The sequence below is a fragment of the Schistocerca nitens genome, chromosome 2 (assembly GCF_023898315.1).
Source record: "Schistocerca nitens isolate TAMUIC-IGC-003100 chromosome 2, iqSchNite1.1, whole genome shotgun sequence".
Taxonomy (NCBI): domain Eukaryota; kingdom Metazoa; phylum Arthropoda; class Insecta; order Orthoptera; family Acrididae; genus Schistocerca; species Schistocerca nitens.
The window spans coordinates 416,022,070-416,039,248 of NC_064615.1; the positions used below are offsets into that span (position 1 = coordinate 416,022,070).

At 39.0% G+C, this 17,179-nt stretch overlaps 1 protein-coding gene across 17 annotated transcripts in view; it reads left to right on the forward strand.

Annotated features, from left to right (window-relative positions):
* Positions 1-17,179, forward strand: part of LOC126236282 (transmembrane protein 94) — a 538,855-nt gene that overhangs the window by 399,829 nt on the left and 121,847 nt on the right. The window lies entirely within an intron of this gene.

Consider the following 17,179-nt stretch of genomic DNA (forward strand, 5'->3'; position numbering starts at 1 on the left):
TATTGTATTGTACTTTTTATTGGTCCTGTTGTCTACATAGCAGCTTATGCATAAGACATTGGACAAGTCAAGTTATAAATATACAAGCTGAAAGTCATTTCAAGGCATACATATTTAAGGCTACAATAATACACTTTACACGTAAGTATTTATATAACAATGATTTGAAAAAGAGGTATATATTTTAATGATAAATTTTAGTAAGAAATAATATATTGGGAAGTAGTAGTTAATATCCGTCCGTATGTCCTTGCACAGCCCTCTGTAGGATTTTCTTGAGTTCACACCACAAATAACACAGGCCAATGATGGAAAAACTTTCTTGCTGAAACTACCTTCTTATGTTTTTTTTTTTTTTTTTTTTTTTTTTTTTTTTTTTTTTTTTTTTTTTACGATGGGAAATCCAAATATGATACTTAAAAACTGTATCACCCACCATGTCTTCACATTTTACAGTTAAATTTATTAAATTAAGCAATTTTTAAAGAATTTGACAGCTTTTATATAGTTAAAATAATTTTAAAAGGAGGTGTAATGAATGTAGATGATGTTGGCAGCACTGGTGAAAAAAAGGTCAATTCTATCTTTTGTTAACAGATGGTGTTTTGTTTACTGTCAACCTAACTTCACTTTCCCATTTCCTGTACATGTGCTCAGCACATTGTCTAATTGTGATTGTAAAAACTCTGCTGACAGTTTTTGTTGTATTGTAATGAATTTGTGATTAAAAACACCAAAGAAACATTACATACTTTCTGAAAAAGGTTTATCTATCATACTTTGGATCTAAACTTGGTGTTTAAGATAAATCTTGGATGCCACATAAAGTATGTTATGTGTGTGTTGAAGATCTGAGAAAATGGTCCAAAAAGTAGGAGAAAAACCTGTAGATTTGCTATTCCTATGATATGAAGGGAGCCAAGAAATCATTACAATGATTGCTACTTTTGCATTGTTGATATTACTGGTCATAATTTGAAAAACAAGAAGCTAATAAGCTACCTTAACTTGCCGTCTGCCCAATAGGGCATGGTGTAGAATTGCTGGTTCCTGAGCCACCAGATGATTTAAATTCTATTCCAACAGAAGTATTTTCTGATGTGCACAATCTGATTTACATGAACCAGATGGCGATGAATTCCATTGTAATACGGAAAGTCCAGAGCCCAAATTGTTTACTCAGACCTAGCTTAATGATTTGGTTAGGGATCTGGGCTTAACGAAAGAAAAAGCTGAATTTCTTGGCTCTAGATTAAAAGAAAACAACTTATTGGCAATTGGAACTAGCATATACATGTGTAGAAAGAGAGAGCAGCAATTTTCCAAGTTTTATCAACAAGAAGGTGATTTAATGTACTGCTCAGACATTCCTGGTCTGGTGAATGAGTTTGGTATTGAATACAAAAAGGAAGACTGGAGGCTGTTTATTGATTCATCCAAAACTAGTTTAAAGGCTGGTTCATTACACATTGGTAACACATATGCATCTATACCTGTTGGACATTCTGTGCATATGAAAGAAAGCCATCAAAACCTAGAAGTAGTGCTAAATGAAATAGGCTAGTCTGCTCATGGTTGGATGATATGTGGCAATCTATAAGTAACATGCATGCTCCTTGGTCAGCAATGTGGCTTTACCAAATTTCTATGTTCCTTGTGTGAATGGGACAGTAGGGCTAGGGATCAACGGTGGCGTGGAAAGAACTGGCCAATGAGGGAGTCTTTAAAACCTGGTGAGAAGGGTGTTTTACGCTAAATCTTGTAAATCCAAAAAACGTACTCCTACCACCTCAACTTATAAAGTTAGGCCTAATGAAACAGGTTGTAAAGACTTTGCCTAATGATGGACCATGTTTTAAGTATCTCTGCCAAAAGTTTCCACACCTTTCAGAAGCTAAACTAAAGGAAGGCGTCTTTGTCGGACCTGACATTAGAAAATTGATGCTCGATGTTGACTTTTAATCCACAGTGACCTTAAACGAGAAAGAAGCATGGATATCATTCAAGTAATTCCTTACAAAGTTTTTAGGACATGAAAAAGACCCAGAATATGTTTCTGTTATAGCAACAATGTTAAAGAAGTTTAAAACTTTATGATGTTTAATGAGCCTGAAAGTTCACTTTTTGAACAGTCACCTTGGTTACTTCCTGGACAATATGGGAGGTGTTAGTGAGGAGCAAGGAGAGCATTTTCACCAGGACATTAAAGTGATGAAAAAAGTTGGTCACTTCACAGAGAAGTTCAGAAAGTGACTCATTATAGAAAAAGCTACACAAGAAGCTTCAAAGAAAAAAGAGAAAGAAATTACAAACCAATTCTAGGTGACAAGTGCAACCTCTATTAACACATATCATTGTTTTAAGTAGCTTACTGTAAATACAAACCATGCTTATGTTGTTTCATTAATTTCTCCGTTTACTGTATAGCATAGGATTTTTATGCTATATAAGAAAAAAGCATATTGCTCGAAAACTGTGCGATACAAAAAACTAAGGGTAGATTTGGATTCAGCTCATACAAATCTATAAAGATCAGCTATCAAAGTAAAAAAAAGTTTTTTAAAAAATTTTTCGTTGGCCTGTGTAATTCTTATTATATGCTTTTGGACCTGGAAAACTCAAGCTTGGACTGATGAGGGCTACCCCAGAAAATAATCCCATATTACATTATGGAATGAAAGTACAAATATTATCACCTACGTCTGACAGCACATTCACATTGCAAATAGAGATTTGTTTGCCACTTCAGCAGTTTTGTGGTGTGCTCCTGCCTGTTGAATGTGTTACCAAGCTGTAATACCAAGAATTTAACACTTCTTCTATCTTCTATCTGTTTTCATCATATTTTTGGCATATATTGGTGGTAACCCTTTTACTAGCAGTGCACTCTATGTAGTGTTCTTAAGTTTCGTGACAAGGAATTGGTTAGCAACTATTCATTCATGTCAAAGGAAATTTCATTGACTGATCTTTTGCGACTACATTTGATTTGCTGTTTATTTGAATACCTGCAAAGAAATTCTGTGATGGCCTGCCATGCTTGAAATGGTATTGTTGTTGTTGTTGTTGTTGTTGTTGTCTTCAGTCCTGAGACTGGTTTGATGCAGCTCTCCATGCTACTCTATCCTGTGCAAGCTTCTTCATCTCCCAGTAGTTACTGCAACCTACATCCTTCTGAATCTGCTTAGTGTATTCATCTCTTGGTCTCCCTCTACGATTTTTACCCTCCACGCTGCCCTCCAATGCTAAATTTGTGATCCCTTGATGCCTCCGAACATGTCCTACCAACCGGTCCCTTCTTCTTGTCAAGTTGTGCCACAAACTCCTCTTCTCCCCAATTCTATTAATGATATCATAATACCTATAAATGGTTGAGGCTTTCATGACACTGACCAACTAGGTCCTTTGCCCCTCCTACCAGTGCTGTTAAAAACTCAGTTGCACGGCAATGGCCCATATATACTGACAAGTCATGATCTCCCAGAAATCCACCAAGACTGGTCATGAACTCAGATTCCCCCAATTTCTATCTTGACCATCTAGGCTGGCAGCATCACAAAAGAATACTGCCAATTTTCTGGAGTTGGTCCCATCTCAAAACTTCAGCAGATTCACCACCTTGGAAGAGAGACATATCTGGCAGTGCCTTTACCTTATTGTAGCTTTCTAATTGCATATCACAGTGTGGTCAGTGTCCTTGTGTTTATTAAATGTCTGTTTACCACAAACAGAACACTATTCCTCTAGAATAGCACGAAGAGGTCTGTTGTACATAGGAGTCACATCCAAGGGAGAGATTTTGCTAACAACTTTTCATGCCCTCACTTCATGAGGTTAGAGATTTAATCCAGGAAAAATTATGATCTGTTACGTAATTGTGAACATTAGACCACAATTTCTCCCCCCCTTTTGACGGCAAAATACTGGTGGCAGAAATGTCTTGTACCACTAGAATTCAAAACAGCTATTTCTGTAAACAATGGCTGAATTATTCAAACATTACACGCAGACAGAGCTTCTGAATTTTTCATTTCAAGTTCTGATGCACTAGAATACATTATTGACTACAGCCTTGAAGACAAATATCGGAAAAATTAAAGAAGTGATAAAAGAAAAAAAAAACACTGATAATCATTTGTAGTGATGCTGCGTGAATTGTGGTAATATCATAATGTACATAATCTAAATCATTTGATTCATGTATGGTAGACACATCAAAATTGCGGTAAAAGTCACCATAAAAACAGAACAGCTGATTTTAACAAACAGTATTATAATAATGATACAATCTTTTTATATATACATACAATAAAATCTTAATGTGTAATTACCCCTTGCTCAAATTATCATTTCATCCTCTATGAATTCTTCTATTAAATTGTAGCATTTCTCCCACAGAATCTGCTGTAGGCTTGTTTTAAATTTCTGACTTCATATTAAATATGTTTTTGTCCATTAGCTTGTTATGTATTGTCATCCCCATATACTGTGGAGTCTATGCACATAATTTCAATTTTTTGTTAGTAGCATAAAATTATTTTTATTGCTCATGTTATATGTGTGATTAAAATGATTCTTCTCAAATAATTTTTGTACACTGTGTAGGAAGATTATAATTTCATAAATGTATATGGAGGGAACAGTTTGGATTTGCAGCTCCTGAAATAATGGGTGACAAGCTTCTGCTGTGCAGTACACATGTATCTGACAATTTTCTTTCACAGTTTCAGTATTCAAAATATACTATTTGAACTTCCCCAGAAAATTAGACTCTATCTAATAACAGGTCCAAAATAACTATGCTAAGCAATTTGTTGTGTAGTAAAGTCAGTGGAATTTGCTAGTGTTTGCATTGCGAATGCAAAACACATAGTTTATTTGATAGGAAATCAATATGTGTGTTCAAGCTTACGTTCTTGCCCACATCTAGTCCTAGGAATTTGACCATGTCAACTTCTTCCATAAGCTGATTGTTAAGTTGTATTTTAAGTTCCTCATATTTTGAATGTTTGATTTTGAAATGTACTACATGGGTTTTTGCAAAATTCAGTTTCAACCCATTTAACTGGAACTAGTTTTCTAAGGTATCCAGTGTGCTTATGATGTATCTTGGAATCTTTTCTGCATTCTCATCTTCAATTAAAACATAAGTGTTGTCTCCAAACACAACTGCTGGGGAATTTATATTTATGGGTAAGTCATTTTCTTAGAATAGGAACAGAACTGATCCCAAGATAGGGCCTTGAGACACACTTTGTGATACTGTATTCCATTTTGAACAAAATTCACTGCATCTAAAGTGATTGTTACCCTTTGTTTTCTGACGTGTAAGTACGATGTGAACCAATTTACAGCATTGTTCTTAAAACATTATTTGTCTAATTTGTAGATAACCAGGTCTTAGTTCATGGAGTCAAATGATTTTGAGAGATCACAGAAGATACCTACAACTTTACTCCTCTGATGCAATGATTTGCATTGTTATTCACTGCATCCAGAGTGATTTTTTCCTGGTTGAAATCCAAATTGGTTACTTATAATAATATCACTTTTTACAATAAAATTTTTGATCTGGTTCGTAGCTACTTTTTCTAACACTTTTGACAGACCTGGAAGAATAGAAATAGGGTGATAGTTTCCCATCTCTTCCATTGACCACTTCTTGAACAAATGACTTACTTTGGCATACTTATAAACACCAGGTTCAAATGGTTCAAATGGCTCTGAGCACATGGGACTCAACTGCTGAGGTCATTAGTCCCCTAGAACTTAGAACTACTTAAACCTAACTAACCAAAGGACATCACAAACATCCATGCCCGAGGCAGGATTCGAACCTGCGACCGTAGCGGTCTTGCGGTTCCAGACTGCAGCGCCTTTAACCGCACGGCCACTTCGGCCGGCTATAAACACCAGGAAACCATCCCCATTGTAAAGATTGGTTGAATATTTTTGTTACAAGAGGTGCTATTATGCCGCACACTATTTTAATCACTTTAGTGAGTATCCCATCCCGCCCACCTGAGTTTTTATTTTTTAATGATAATGTAACATTCTCCACATCCTTTATTGTGACTTTTTTTAAATGTATAAGATACTCAGCTTCTTAGAGGAGTCGAAAGAGATTTACTTTACTCTGTTACTCTGCTACATCAACATCTGACTGTGCCACATTTATAAAGTATTAATTTAAACACTCTGATATTTGAGCTAGGTTTACAATAAAGCTGTGATCTACTTTAATCCTAGATATTTCAGTACTACTAACTGGAACACCTAGCTCTGATTTGACAATGGACCAAACTGCTTTTGTCTTACTTTTTTATATTGTACAGGGTGTATACGACCGGGGACAACCGGGAGATCCGGGAAATACCTGGAAATTTTTTCATCCAGGAGAAAACCGGGAAAAACCCGGGAAGTTTTTTAGAATTCCAGGAATTTTTCATTATTTTAGTTATCAGTTAATTTTTTGTAATTTTGACCGGTAAGAACTGATACTCTAACAAAGGATATTACTGTATCCCGGTACTGGAGAATAATACTGCAGCCACAAAACATGAACAAGAGAATAAAACTTAAATTGCAAAGGAAATGCACCATATAGCGGAAAAGAAACACACAGTTCATACAAGCATCTGCCAACAGCAAAATCCAAAATGTATGAAAGGCCTTAGAAAGACTATGTAATGCTTCGTAACAACAAATCACCTCCGATGTGCGTGACGTCACAACTGTTTACGTTAGATTCATTTAAGCAGTTACGAGCGGGCTCAAGCGCATGCGTAGTTGAATCGCATATGAGTAGTACCTTCTCCTGCTTCTGGATACAGAAATGTCACTGTTGGCTGTGTAAGCAGCAAACTGTGATATCTGAACCAGGCGGAAATTTTGGGGCACAAATTCATATTCTTGAGGAAGAAAACCTTGTCACAAAGTGCCTAGTATCTAGCACATGTTGGTCTATCCATTATTCAAATGATTTTGAAACGCATCCGTGTTGGTTTTTGAAAATTTTTGAACACATTCTCAGTTGATTTCTGAATGAATCATAAATTGGTTTTTGAATGTGTCTATAGTGTACATGATGTCTCTGCCATGGAATCCTCGTCACATCTAGAAATAAACTTTCCTGCAGACAAAAAGGGATGGGGCTATACGAGTTGAACTGAATAAAGCTGAACGGGTGAATGCCAACTGCTGTTTTTGTGATTGATTGGGTATGTGAATGAGACTGATTGGGTATGCGAATGATCAGTGTTGTTTTAATTACTAGTGAAGTCCATGATTGGGTATGTGAATGAGACTGATTGGGTATGCGAATGATCAGTGTTGTTTTAATTACTAGTGAAGTCCATGGATTCAGACTACCAGAGTGGAAATAAGTGACTAACAGAATAACAGGTAAGAAAGATTACGTATTATCTTCTCGGTGTATCTAAGAAAATGAAATTTTGACAGAAAATTTTTGGTCAGATCGCTAAACTAGAAAGGGCAAGTTGTACAGTCACCAGCTAGCAGCCGCTTAAGTTACATTGTGGGAGTAGTGCAGAAAACATGTTTACGAACATGTAATAACATCTAACTGGAGAACAATCGCTGGATAACTAAATGGGTGATTCTGACAGGGTTATTAGAGTTAACAGGAGATTGAGTTTTGACAATGGTTGGAATAGTTAAAGAATTAGTGATTCGAAGATTGTTTGTTGTTAGAACAAGGAAGGATAAGAAACAGGGACATCACACAAATTATGGAAGAATATGACGATTCCAAGTTTATCCAAAATTTTTGTACTACTACTTTTTGATCTCATGCTTGAGAAACTGGAGTATATGAATGAAATGTGAAACTATACCTAGCATAAAGCTTTCTGCTTGTAGTAGGCCAGATAGGCATTTGATATTGGTACTTCGTGAATTATATTCTGTCGTATTATAAAAATGACCATATTACCAAAACAGTCTGGCTTATTTGGTGTGTGTTAAAATTCCTGCAATATTAGAAAGGCCCGTTTTCTTTTATCTAGCAGATAGTGACAAAATAAACGTAATTAGATCGAGAAACCACACCACCATCTACTATTGCCTTGGTTCGAAATATCGTAGATCCAGGGCTGATAGGCAGAGGAGTCTGAGTTATAGTGGTGGATTGCAGCGGGGGTGGGGGGGTGGTGGTGGGGGGTTAGTCTCCACGTGATCCGTGTTTACATTTAGTAATTTTTCTGTTTCCTCTTCGTTTACTGCTCTCATGTCAAATTGATTTCTATGGCTGGAAGCTATCAAGTGAATTAAAATACATTCACGTAATTACGGAAGGCTAAAATATGTTGTTAGTTTCAGATATTATTTTATTTCCACCTTTATGACAGCCAAGCATTAATTGCCTTGCAGAATAATGAAGTTACTTTTATCGCTTTACTAAAAAAACTCGGCTTTTATCTATCTTTTCCACTGAGGCACCCAATTTGTTTGGAACAAAGTGTTTACCACATTATTGGCTAGTTTCAACTGTTCGTTGCATTTCAAATGCACATTCACATTTCTAGCACATATGGCATTATGCCATAACAAAGAACTCAACATGAGAAAATACAGTACTGGTACTCCAAGAAAATTTAACATCCTGAAAACCACACTGAAGAGCATCAGCTCGAGGCCTACTTAATTGGCAATCTGGACATACGAATGTGTACCTTAAGCGGAATTATTCATTTCAGTATGGTTCACGAAATTCTGACACTCTTGGAGTATCCTCTGATATCTTGTTTATTTTATGACATAATATAAGATCTTTTAATGTTTTACACATACGGGCTTGCTACGTCGTCGCGCAAGCGTGGTGACGCCTCTTATCTGCCGCTCTCTAGCAACTGATGGAACAAATCTATTTCTAACAGATCGCGGGAAAAATTGTGAATTGTGGTTTGAAAAGCGTTATTTTCAAAGTAAATTTCCTTTTATGTAAGATGAACTATGTGCGAGAATGTACGATGAATTTCTTAAATCACAGAGCGTTTGAATCTCATTAGAAATCAACTCTTTGATGACAATCCATTTGGAAGAATTTCAAGCCCAGATCAGAAATTAATGATGGTATTAAACATTTTATTGGCACATTTGTGTGATGTATCTTAAAGTGTAAAATGCGCAAAAAAGATCAACAGTATATGTGAAAGCTTAGCTTCTCTTGCAGCTTACTAATCTTAGTGACCAATACTATATCTGAAAGCTTTTCTTTCCTTGTAGCTGCACTATGTATATTAACTTTCCCTGTTTGTGTGTTCACGCTACTTAACAATGATGTTGCTATTGGCTGACTACATCACGTGTCCTAAGCTCTGAATATCAGCTATCATCGGCTGGCGAGATCATGACATGAGCTATGACTGGGTTACAAAAGGGGATCGCAATCTCGATTTCAATGCTTCGGAGAGTAACATGCTGTGGTGGAATGCGAATTTATACTTTCGTAATATGAAAATATCCAGCGTACATGTTGCTGCACATCAAAGAACTTTCCCCAGTTTCGTTTTCTAAAGTGCTGGGAAATCCTAAGCTGCTGTAGAAAACCATAACCATTCAAATGATTCATAAGTTTTACAGTTCCGAGGGAAAATATGCTGCCACTTAACACGGAAAAAGTATATTTTCACCCAGGAGAATGTGTGTTTTTAACCGGGAGATCCGAGAAAAATCCGGGATCTTTTTTTTCCTAGTCCACGTATACACTCTGTTGTACAATGAAGCTATTGTTTGTCTTTTGTGTGGCTGTATTCACAACTTTTCTACATTTAGCTTTATAATGACAAACATACTGAGTAAAACATCCGTTTTTATTATATTTCAGTTCATTGTGGAGTTTCCTCTTGCTGACACTAGAAATTTTTATACACTGAGTTATCCATTTAAGTTTATTGGTTATTTTGTTACATGAAGTTCTAAGTGGAATAGTTTCATTAAATATTTCAAGAAATTTACTTAAAAATAGCTAAAGTTACTATAATTCAAAATACAGCTGTTGTAAGGCCATTCAACCTCACTTTTGTTACATGATGTTTCATTGTTAATCTTTGATAGTTCAGTGAATAATGCAGAGTGGTCAGAGATTCCTAAATCTATGCAAAATTTATAACCATCTTCAAATACATAATTTGTTAGTATATTATCAATATAGGTACCTCACTGTGCATTTACATTACATGATGTGTATTTTGAAGCCAAGGTTTTTCATTATGTCAGTGAATATGGACGCATCATTGCTTTCAACTGTTGTTGTTGTGGTCTTCAGTCAAGAGACTGGCCTGATGCAGCCCCCCATGCCACTCTATTGTGCACAAGCTTATTCACCTCCCAGTAACTACTGCAACCTACATCCATCTGAATCAGCTTATTTTATTCATCTCTTGATCTCCCTCTATGGTTTTTACCCTCCACGCTGCCCTCCAATACTAAATTGGTTATCACTTGATGCCTCGGAACATGTCCTACCAACCGATCACTTCTTCTAGTCAAGTTGTGCGACAAATTCCCCTTCTCCCCAATTCTGTTCAGTACTTCCTCATTAGATAAGTGATCTACCCATCTAATCTTCATCAAGCTTCTGTTCTCTTTGTGTCTAAACTATTTATCATCCATGTTTCACTTCCATACATGGCTACACTCCATACAAATACTTTCAGAAACGACTTCCTGACACTTAAATCTATACTAGATGTTAACAAATTTCTCTTCTTCAGAAACGCATTCCTTGCCGTTGCCAGTCTACATTTTATATCCTCTCTACTTCGACCATAATCAGGTATTTTGCTCCCCAAGTAGCAAAACTCATCTACATCTACATCTATACTCCGCAAGCTACCTGACAGTCTGTGGCGGAGGGTACCCTGAATACCTCTATCGGTTCTCCCTTCTATTCCAGTCTCATATTGTTCGTGTAAAGAAAGATTGTCGGTATGCCTCTGTGTGGGCTCTAATCTCTCTGATTTTATCCTCACGGTCTCTTCACAAGATATACGTAGGAGGGAGCAATATACTGCTTGACTCCTCGGTGAAAGTATGTTCTCGAAACTTCAACAAAAGCCCGTACTAAGCTACTGAGCGTCTCACTTGCAGAGTCTTCCACTGGAGTCTATCTATCATCTCCGTAACCCTTTCGTGATTACTGAATGATCCTGTAACGAAGCGCGCTGCTCTCCGTTGGATCTTCTCTATCTCTTCTATCGACCCTGTATGGTACGTATCCCAAACCAGTGAGCAGTATTCAAGCAGTGGGTGAACAAGTGTACTGTAACGTACTTCCTTTGTTTTCCGACTGCATTTCCTTAGGATTCTTCCAATGAATCTCAGTCTGGCATCTGCTTTACCAATGATTAATTTTATATGGTAATTCCATTTTAGATCATTCCTAATGCCTACTGCCAGATAATTTATGGAATTAACTGCTTCCAGTTGCTGATCTGCTGTATTGTAGCTAAATGATAAAGGATCTTTCTTTCTATGTATTCGCAGCACATTACACTTCTCTACATTGAGACTCAATTGCCATTCCCTGCACTGTGCGTCAATTCGTTGCAGGTCCCCCTGCATTTCAGTACAATTTTCCTTTGTTACAACCTCTCAATGTACTACAGCATCATCTGCAAAAAGCCTCAGTGAACTTCTGATTATATATATATATATATATATATATATATATATATATATAATAGAGGGAAACATTCCACGTGGGAAAAATATATCTAAAAACAAAGATGATGTGACCTTACCGAACGAAAGTGCTGGCAGGTCGATAGACACACAAACAAACACAAACACACACACAAAATTCAAGCTTTCGCAACAAACTGTTGCCTCATCAGGAAAGAGGGAAGGAGAGGGAAAGGCGAAAGGATGTGGGTTTTAAGGGAGTGGGTAAGGAGTCATTCCAATCCCGGGAGCGGAAAGACTTACCTTAGGGGGAAAAAAGGACGGGTATACACTCGCACACACACACACACACACACACACACACACACACACACACACACACACACACACACACACACACACACACACATATCCATCCACACATATACAGACACAAGCAGACATCTCACAAGCAGACATATTTAAAGACAAAGAGTTTGGGCAGAGATGTCAGTCGAGGCAGAAGTGAAGAGGCAAAGACGATGTTGAATGGCAGGTGAGGTATGAGTGGCGGCAACTTGAAATTAGCGGAGATTGAGGCCTGGTGGGTAACGGGAAGAGAGGATATATTGAAGAGCAAGTTCCCATCTCCGGAGTTCGGATAGGTTGGTGTTGGTGGGAAGTATCCAGATAACCCAGACGGTGTAACACTGTGCCAAGATGTGCTGGCCGTGCACCAAGGCATGTTTAGCCACAGGGTGCACCAAGGCATGTTTAGCCACAGGGTGATCCTCATTACCAACAAACACTGTCTGCCTGTGTGCATTCATGTGAATGGACAGTTTGTTGCTGGTCATTCCCACATAGAATGCATCACAGTGTAGGCAGGTCAGTTGGTAAATCACGTGGGTGCTTTCACATGTGGCTCTGCCTTTGATCCTGTACACCTTCCGGGTTACAGGACTGGAGTAGGTGGTGGTGGGAGGGTGCATGGGACAGGTTTTACACCGGGGGCAGTTACAAGGATAGGAGCCAGAGGGTAGGGAAGGTGGTTTGGGGATTTCATAGGGATGAACTAACAGGTTACGAAGGTTAGGTGGACGGCGGAAAGACACTCTTGGTGGAGTGGGGAGGATTTCATGAAGGATGGATCTCATTTCAGGGCAGGATTTGAGGAAGTCATATCCCTGCTGGAGAGCCACATTCAGAGTCTGGTCCAGTCCCGGAAAGTATCCTGTCACAAGTGGGGCACTTTTGTGGTTCTTCTGTGGGGGATTCTGGGTTCGAGGGGATGAGGAAGTGGCTCTGGTTATTTGCTTCTGTACCAGGTCGGGAGGGTAGTTGCGAGATGCGAAAGCTGTTGTCAGGTTGTGGGTGTAATGGTTCAGGGATTCCGGACTGGAGCAGATTCGTTTGCCATGAAGACCTAGGCTGTAGGGAAGGGACCGTTTGATGTGGAATGGGTGGCAGCTGTCATAATGGGGGTACTGTTGCTTGTTGGTGGGTTTGATGTGGACGGACGTGTGAAGCTGGCCATTGGACAGGTGGAGGTCAATGTCAAGGAAAGTGGCATGGGATTTGGAGTAGGACCAGGTGAATCTGATGGAACCAAAGGAGTTGATGTTGGAGAGGAAATTCTGGAGTTCTTCTTCACTGTGAGTCCAGATCATGAAGATGTCATCAATAAATCTGTACCAAACTTTGGGTTGGCAGGCCTGGGTAACCAAGAAGGCTTCCTCTAAGTGACCCATGAATAGGTTGGCGTACGAGGGGGCCATTCTGGTACCCATGGCTGTTCCCTTTAATTGTTGGTATGTCTGGCCTTCAAAAGTGAAGAAGTTGTGGGTCAGGATGAAGCTGGCTAAGGTGATGAGGAAAGAGGTTTTAGGTAGGGTGGCAGGTGATCGGCGTGAAAGGAAATGCTCCATCGCAGCGAGGCCCTGGACGTGTGGGATATTTGTGTATAAGGAAGTGGCATCAATGGTTACAAGGATGGTTTCCGGGGGTAACAGACTGGGTAAGGATTCCAGGCGTTTGAGAAAGTGGTTGGTGTCTTTGATGAAGGATGGGAGACTGCATGTAATGGGTTGAAGGTGTTGATCTACGTAGGCAGAGATACGTTCTGTGGGGGCTTGGTAACCAGCTACAATGGGGCGGCCGGGATGATTGGGTTTGTGGATTTTAGGAAGAAGGTAGAAGGTAGGGGTGCGGGGTGTCGGTGGGGTCAGGAGGTTGATGGAGTCAGGTGAAAGGTTTTGCAGGGGGCCTAAGGTTCTGAGGATTCCTTGAAGCTCCGCCTGGACATCGGGAATGGGGTTACCTTGGCAAACTTTGTATGTGGTGTTGTCTGAAAGCTGACGCAGTCCCTCAGCCACATACTCCCGACGATCAAGTACCACGGTCGTGGAACCCTTGTCCGCCGGAAGAATGACGATGGATCGGTCAGCCTTCAGATCACGGATAGCCTGGGCTTCAGCAGTGGTGATGTTGGGAGTAGGATTAAGGTTTTTTAAGAAGGATTGAGATGCAAGGCTGGAAGTCAGAAATTCCTGGAAGGTTTGGAGAGGGTGATTCTGAGGAAGAGGAGGTGGGTCCCGCTGCGACGGAGGACGGAACTGTTCCAGGCAGGGTTCAATTTGGATGGTGTCTTGGGGAGTTGGATCATTAGGAGTAGGATTAGCATCATTTTTCTTCGTGGCAAAGTGATACTTCCAGCAGAGAGTACGAGTGTAGGACAGTAAATCTTTGACGAGGGCTGTTTGGTTGAATCTGGGAGTGGGGCTGAAGGTGAGGCCTTTGGATAGGACAGAGGTTTCGGATTGGGAGAGAGGTTTGGAGGAAAGGTTAACTACTGAATTAGGGTGTTGTGGTTCCAGATTGTGTTGATTGGAATTTTGAGGTTTTGGAGGGAGTGGAGCTGGAAGTGGGAGATTGAGTAGATGGGAGAGACTGGGTTTGTGTGCAATGAGAGGAGGTTGAGGTTTGCTGGAAAGGTTGTGAAGGGTGAGTGAGTTGCCTATCCGGAGGTGGGAAACCAGGAGATTGGATAGTTTTTTGAGGATCACCCTGTGGCTAAACATACCTTGGTGCACGGCCAGCACATCTTGGCACAGTGTTACACCGTCTGGGTTATCTGGATACTTCCCACCAACACCAACCTATCCGAACTCCGGAGATGGGAACTTGCTCTTCAATATATCCTCTCTTCCCGTTACCCACCAGGCCTCAATCTCCGCTAATTTCAAGTTGCCGCCACTCATACCTCACCTGTCATTCAACATCGTCTTTGCCTCTTCACTTCTGCCTCGACTGACATCTCTGCCCAAACTCTTTGTCTTTAAATATGTCTGCTTGTGAGATGTCTGCTTGTGTCTGTATATGTGTGGATGGATATGTGTGTGTGTGTGTGTGTGTGTGTGTGCGAGTGTATACCCGTCCTTTTTTCCCCCTAAGGTAAGTCTTTCCGCTCCCGGGATTGGAATGACTCCTTACCCACTCCCTTAAAACCCACATCCTTTCGCCTTTCCCTCTCCTTCCCTCTTTCCTGATGAGGCAACAGTTTGTTGCGAAAGCTTGAATTTTGTGTGTGTGTTTGTGTTTGTTTGTGTGTCTATCGACCTGCCAGCGCTTTCGTTCGGTAAGTCACATCATCTTTGTTTTTTATATATATATATATATATATATATATATATATATATATATATATATATATAAAACAAGACATTTTACTATGGTTCCTTAACTGTACCCATTAAACAATGACACTCTGTATCTATAGAAACGGCGGCAATTTTCCCTTCAGCACAAGGGGCTTGCCGAAGGGGACTTTTACTGGAGACGGTCAGGAGGCAGCTTGCTGGATACATTAAGGGCAAAGGTCAGACAGAGATGTCTGATATATATATATATATATATATATATATATATATATATATTATTCACGTTTGGGCCCTACTGGACCATGCGAAGTACAATCACGGGGCATTCAGTTATTTTCTTTTAGACTTTCTCTCTGCCCAAATTGTTTTCATTCTCTCGGAATGAGCTCTTTTCCTTTCATCAGACCATGTGGTTCCAATTTTCTTTGGTTTTTCAGCTTGACCAACTACCCAGTCATGAATTTTTTGCCTAAATAATTTTCTGTCTTGAATTTCATCTTGTTTTATATCTGCCTCTTTCATGTCCTCTTTTATCGCAGCAATCCGTTTTATTGTCTCAAATTTAGCTTTACTTCGATTTTCGTAGAATTCCACTACTTGTTTAGTAGTACTACTGGTAGCATCCATTCTTTTAATATGCCCATAAAATTTTAATCTGCGTTTTTTCATATCTGAATATATGCTGGTGTATTGTTGAATTTCACTATTTGCTCTTAGCCTGTATGTTCCTTCTTCAGTATATTTTGGACCTAGAATTTTTCTGATTACTTTTCTTTCTCTTTTTTGGATTTCTTGAATGTCCTTTTTTCTGTTTAAAATTAGCGTTTCAGCCCCATAAAGGCACTCTGGTTTTATGACCGTGTTGTAATGTCTCAATTTAGAGTGCCTCGAGAGACATTTTTTGTTGTAGATGTCTTTTGTAAGTCTAAAAGCTGTCTCCATCTTTTGACAACGAATTTCATTTCCAATTTTTTCTAGACCAGTCTCTGAGATTGTTTCACCTAAATATTTGAATTGCGAAACTCTTTTGATTTTTCCATACTTAGTTTCCAAAAGTTTGGGTGCCAGTTTGTTGCTAGTCATATACTGTGTTTTTTCAAATGAGATTTGGAGACCTACTCTTTCTGCTGTTTCTTTAAGGATTTCTATTTGTTTCTGAGCAATTTGGATGTCCTGCGTTAGAATAACCAAGTCGTCTGCAAAGGCCAAACAGTCTATTCGAATATTTGTTCGTCCTAATTTCACTGGTTGGTCAATTTTGAACTCCAATTTTCGTTCGCGCCACTCTTGTATTACTTTTTCTAGAACACAGTTAAATAGCAACGGAGAGAGTCCATCACCTTGCCTCACACCTGTTTTTATTTCAAAGGATTCTGAAATTTCTCCTCTGAACTTTACTTTTGATTTTGTACCAGTTAGCATGTCTCTGATAATTGCCGTGGTTTTAGGATCCAGGCCTTGTTCTTTCACAATTTGGAAAAGAGATTCACGATCCACTGAGTCATAAGCCTTTCTAAAATCTACAAAGGTACAAACTAGTTTTTTATTGTAAATTTTTTGATGTCTGAGAATTAGTTTGAGGACTAAAATCTGTTCTGGGCAAGATCTATTTGGCCTGAAACCTGCTTGATATTCGCCAATTTTCCATTCAAGTTGCTGTTGTGCTCGGTTCAGAAGACATTGAGAGAGGATTTTGTATGTGACTGGAAGAAGAGAAATTCCTCTGTAATTATTAACATCAGTTTTGTCTCCCTTCTTATGAAGTGGGTGAATCAAGGCGGTTTTCCATTCATCAGGAATTTTTTCAGTTTGCCAAATGTTTTGCATGATTGAAGTAATTTCTTTAACGGTTTTTGGACCAGCTGCCTTTAAAAGTTCTGCAACAATTCCATCTT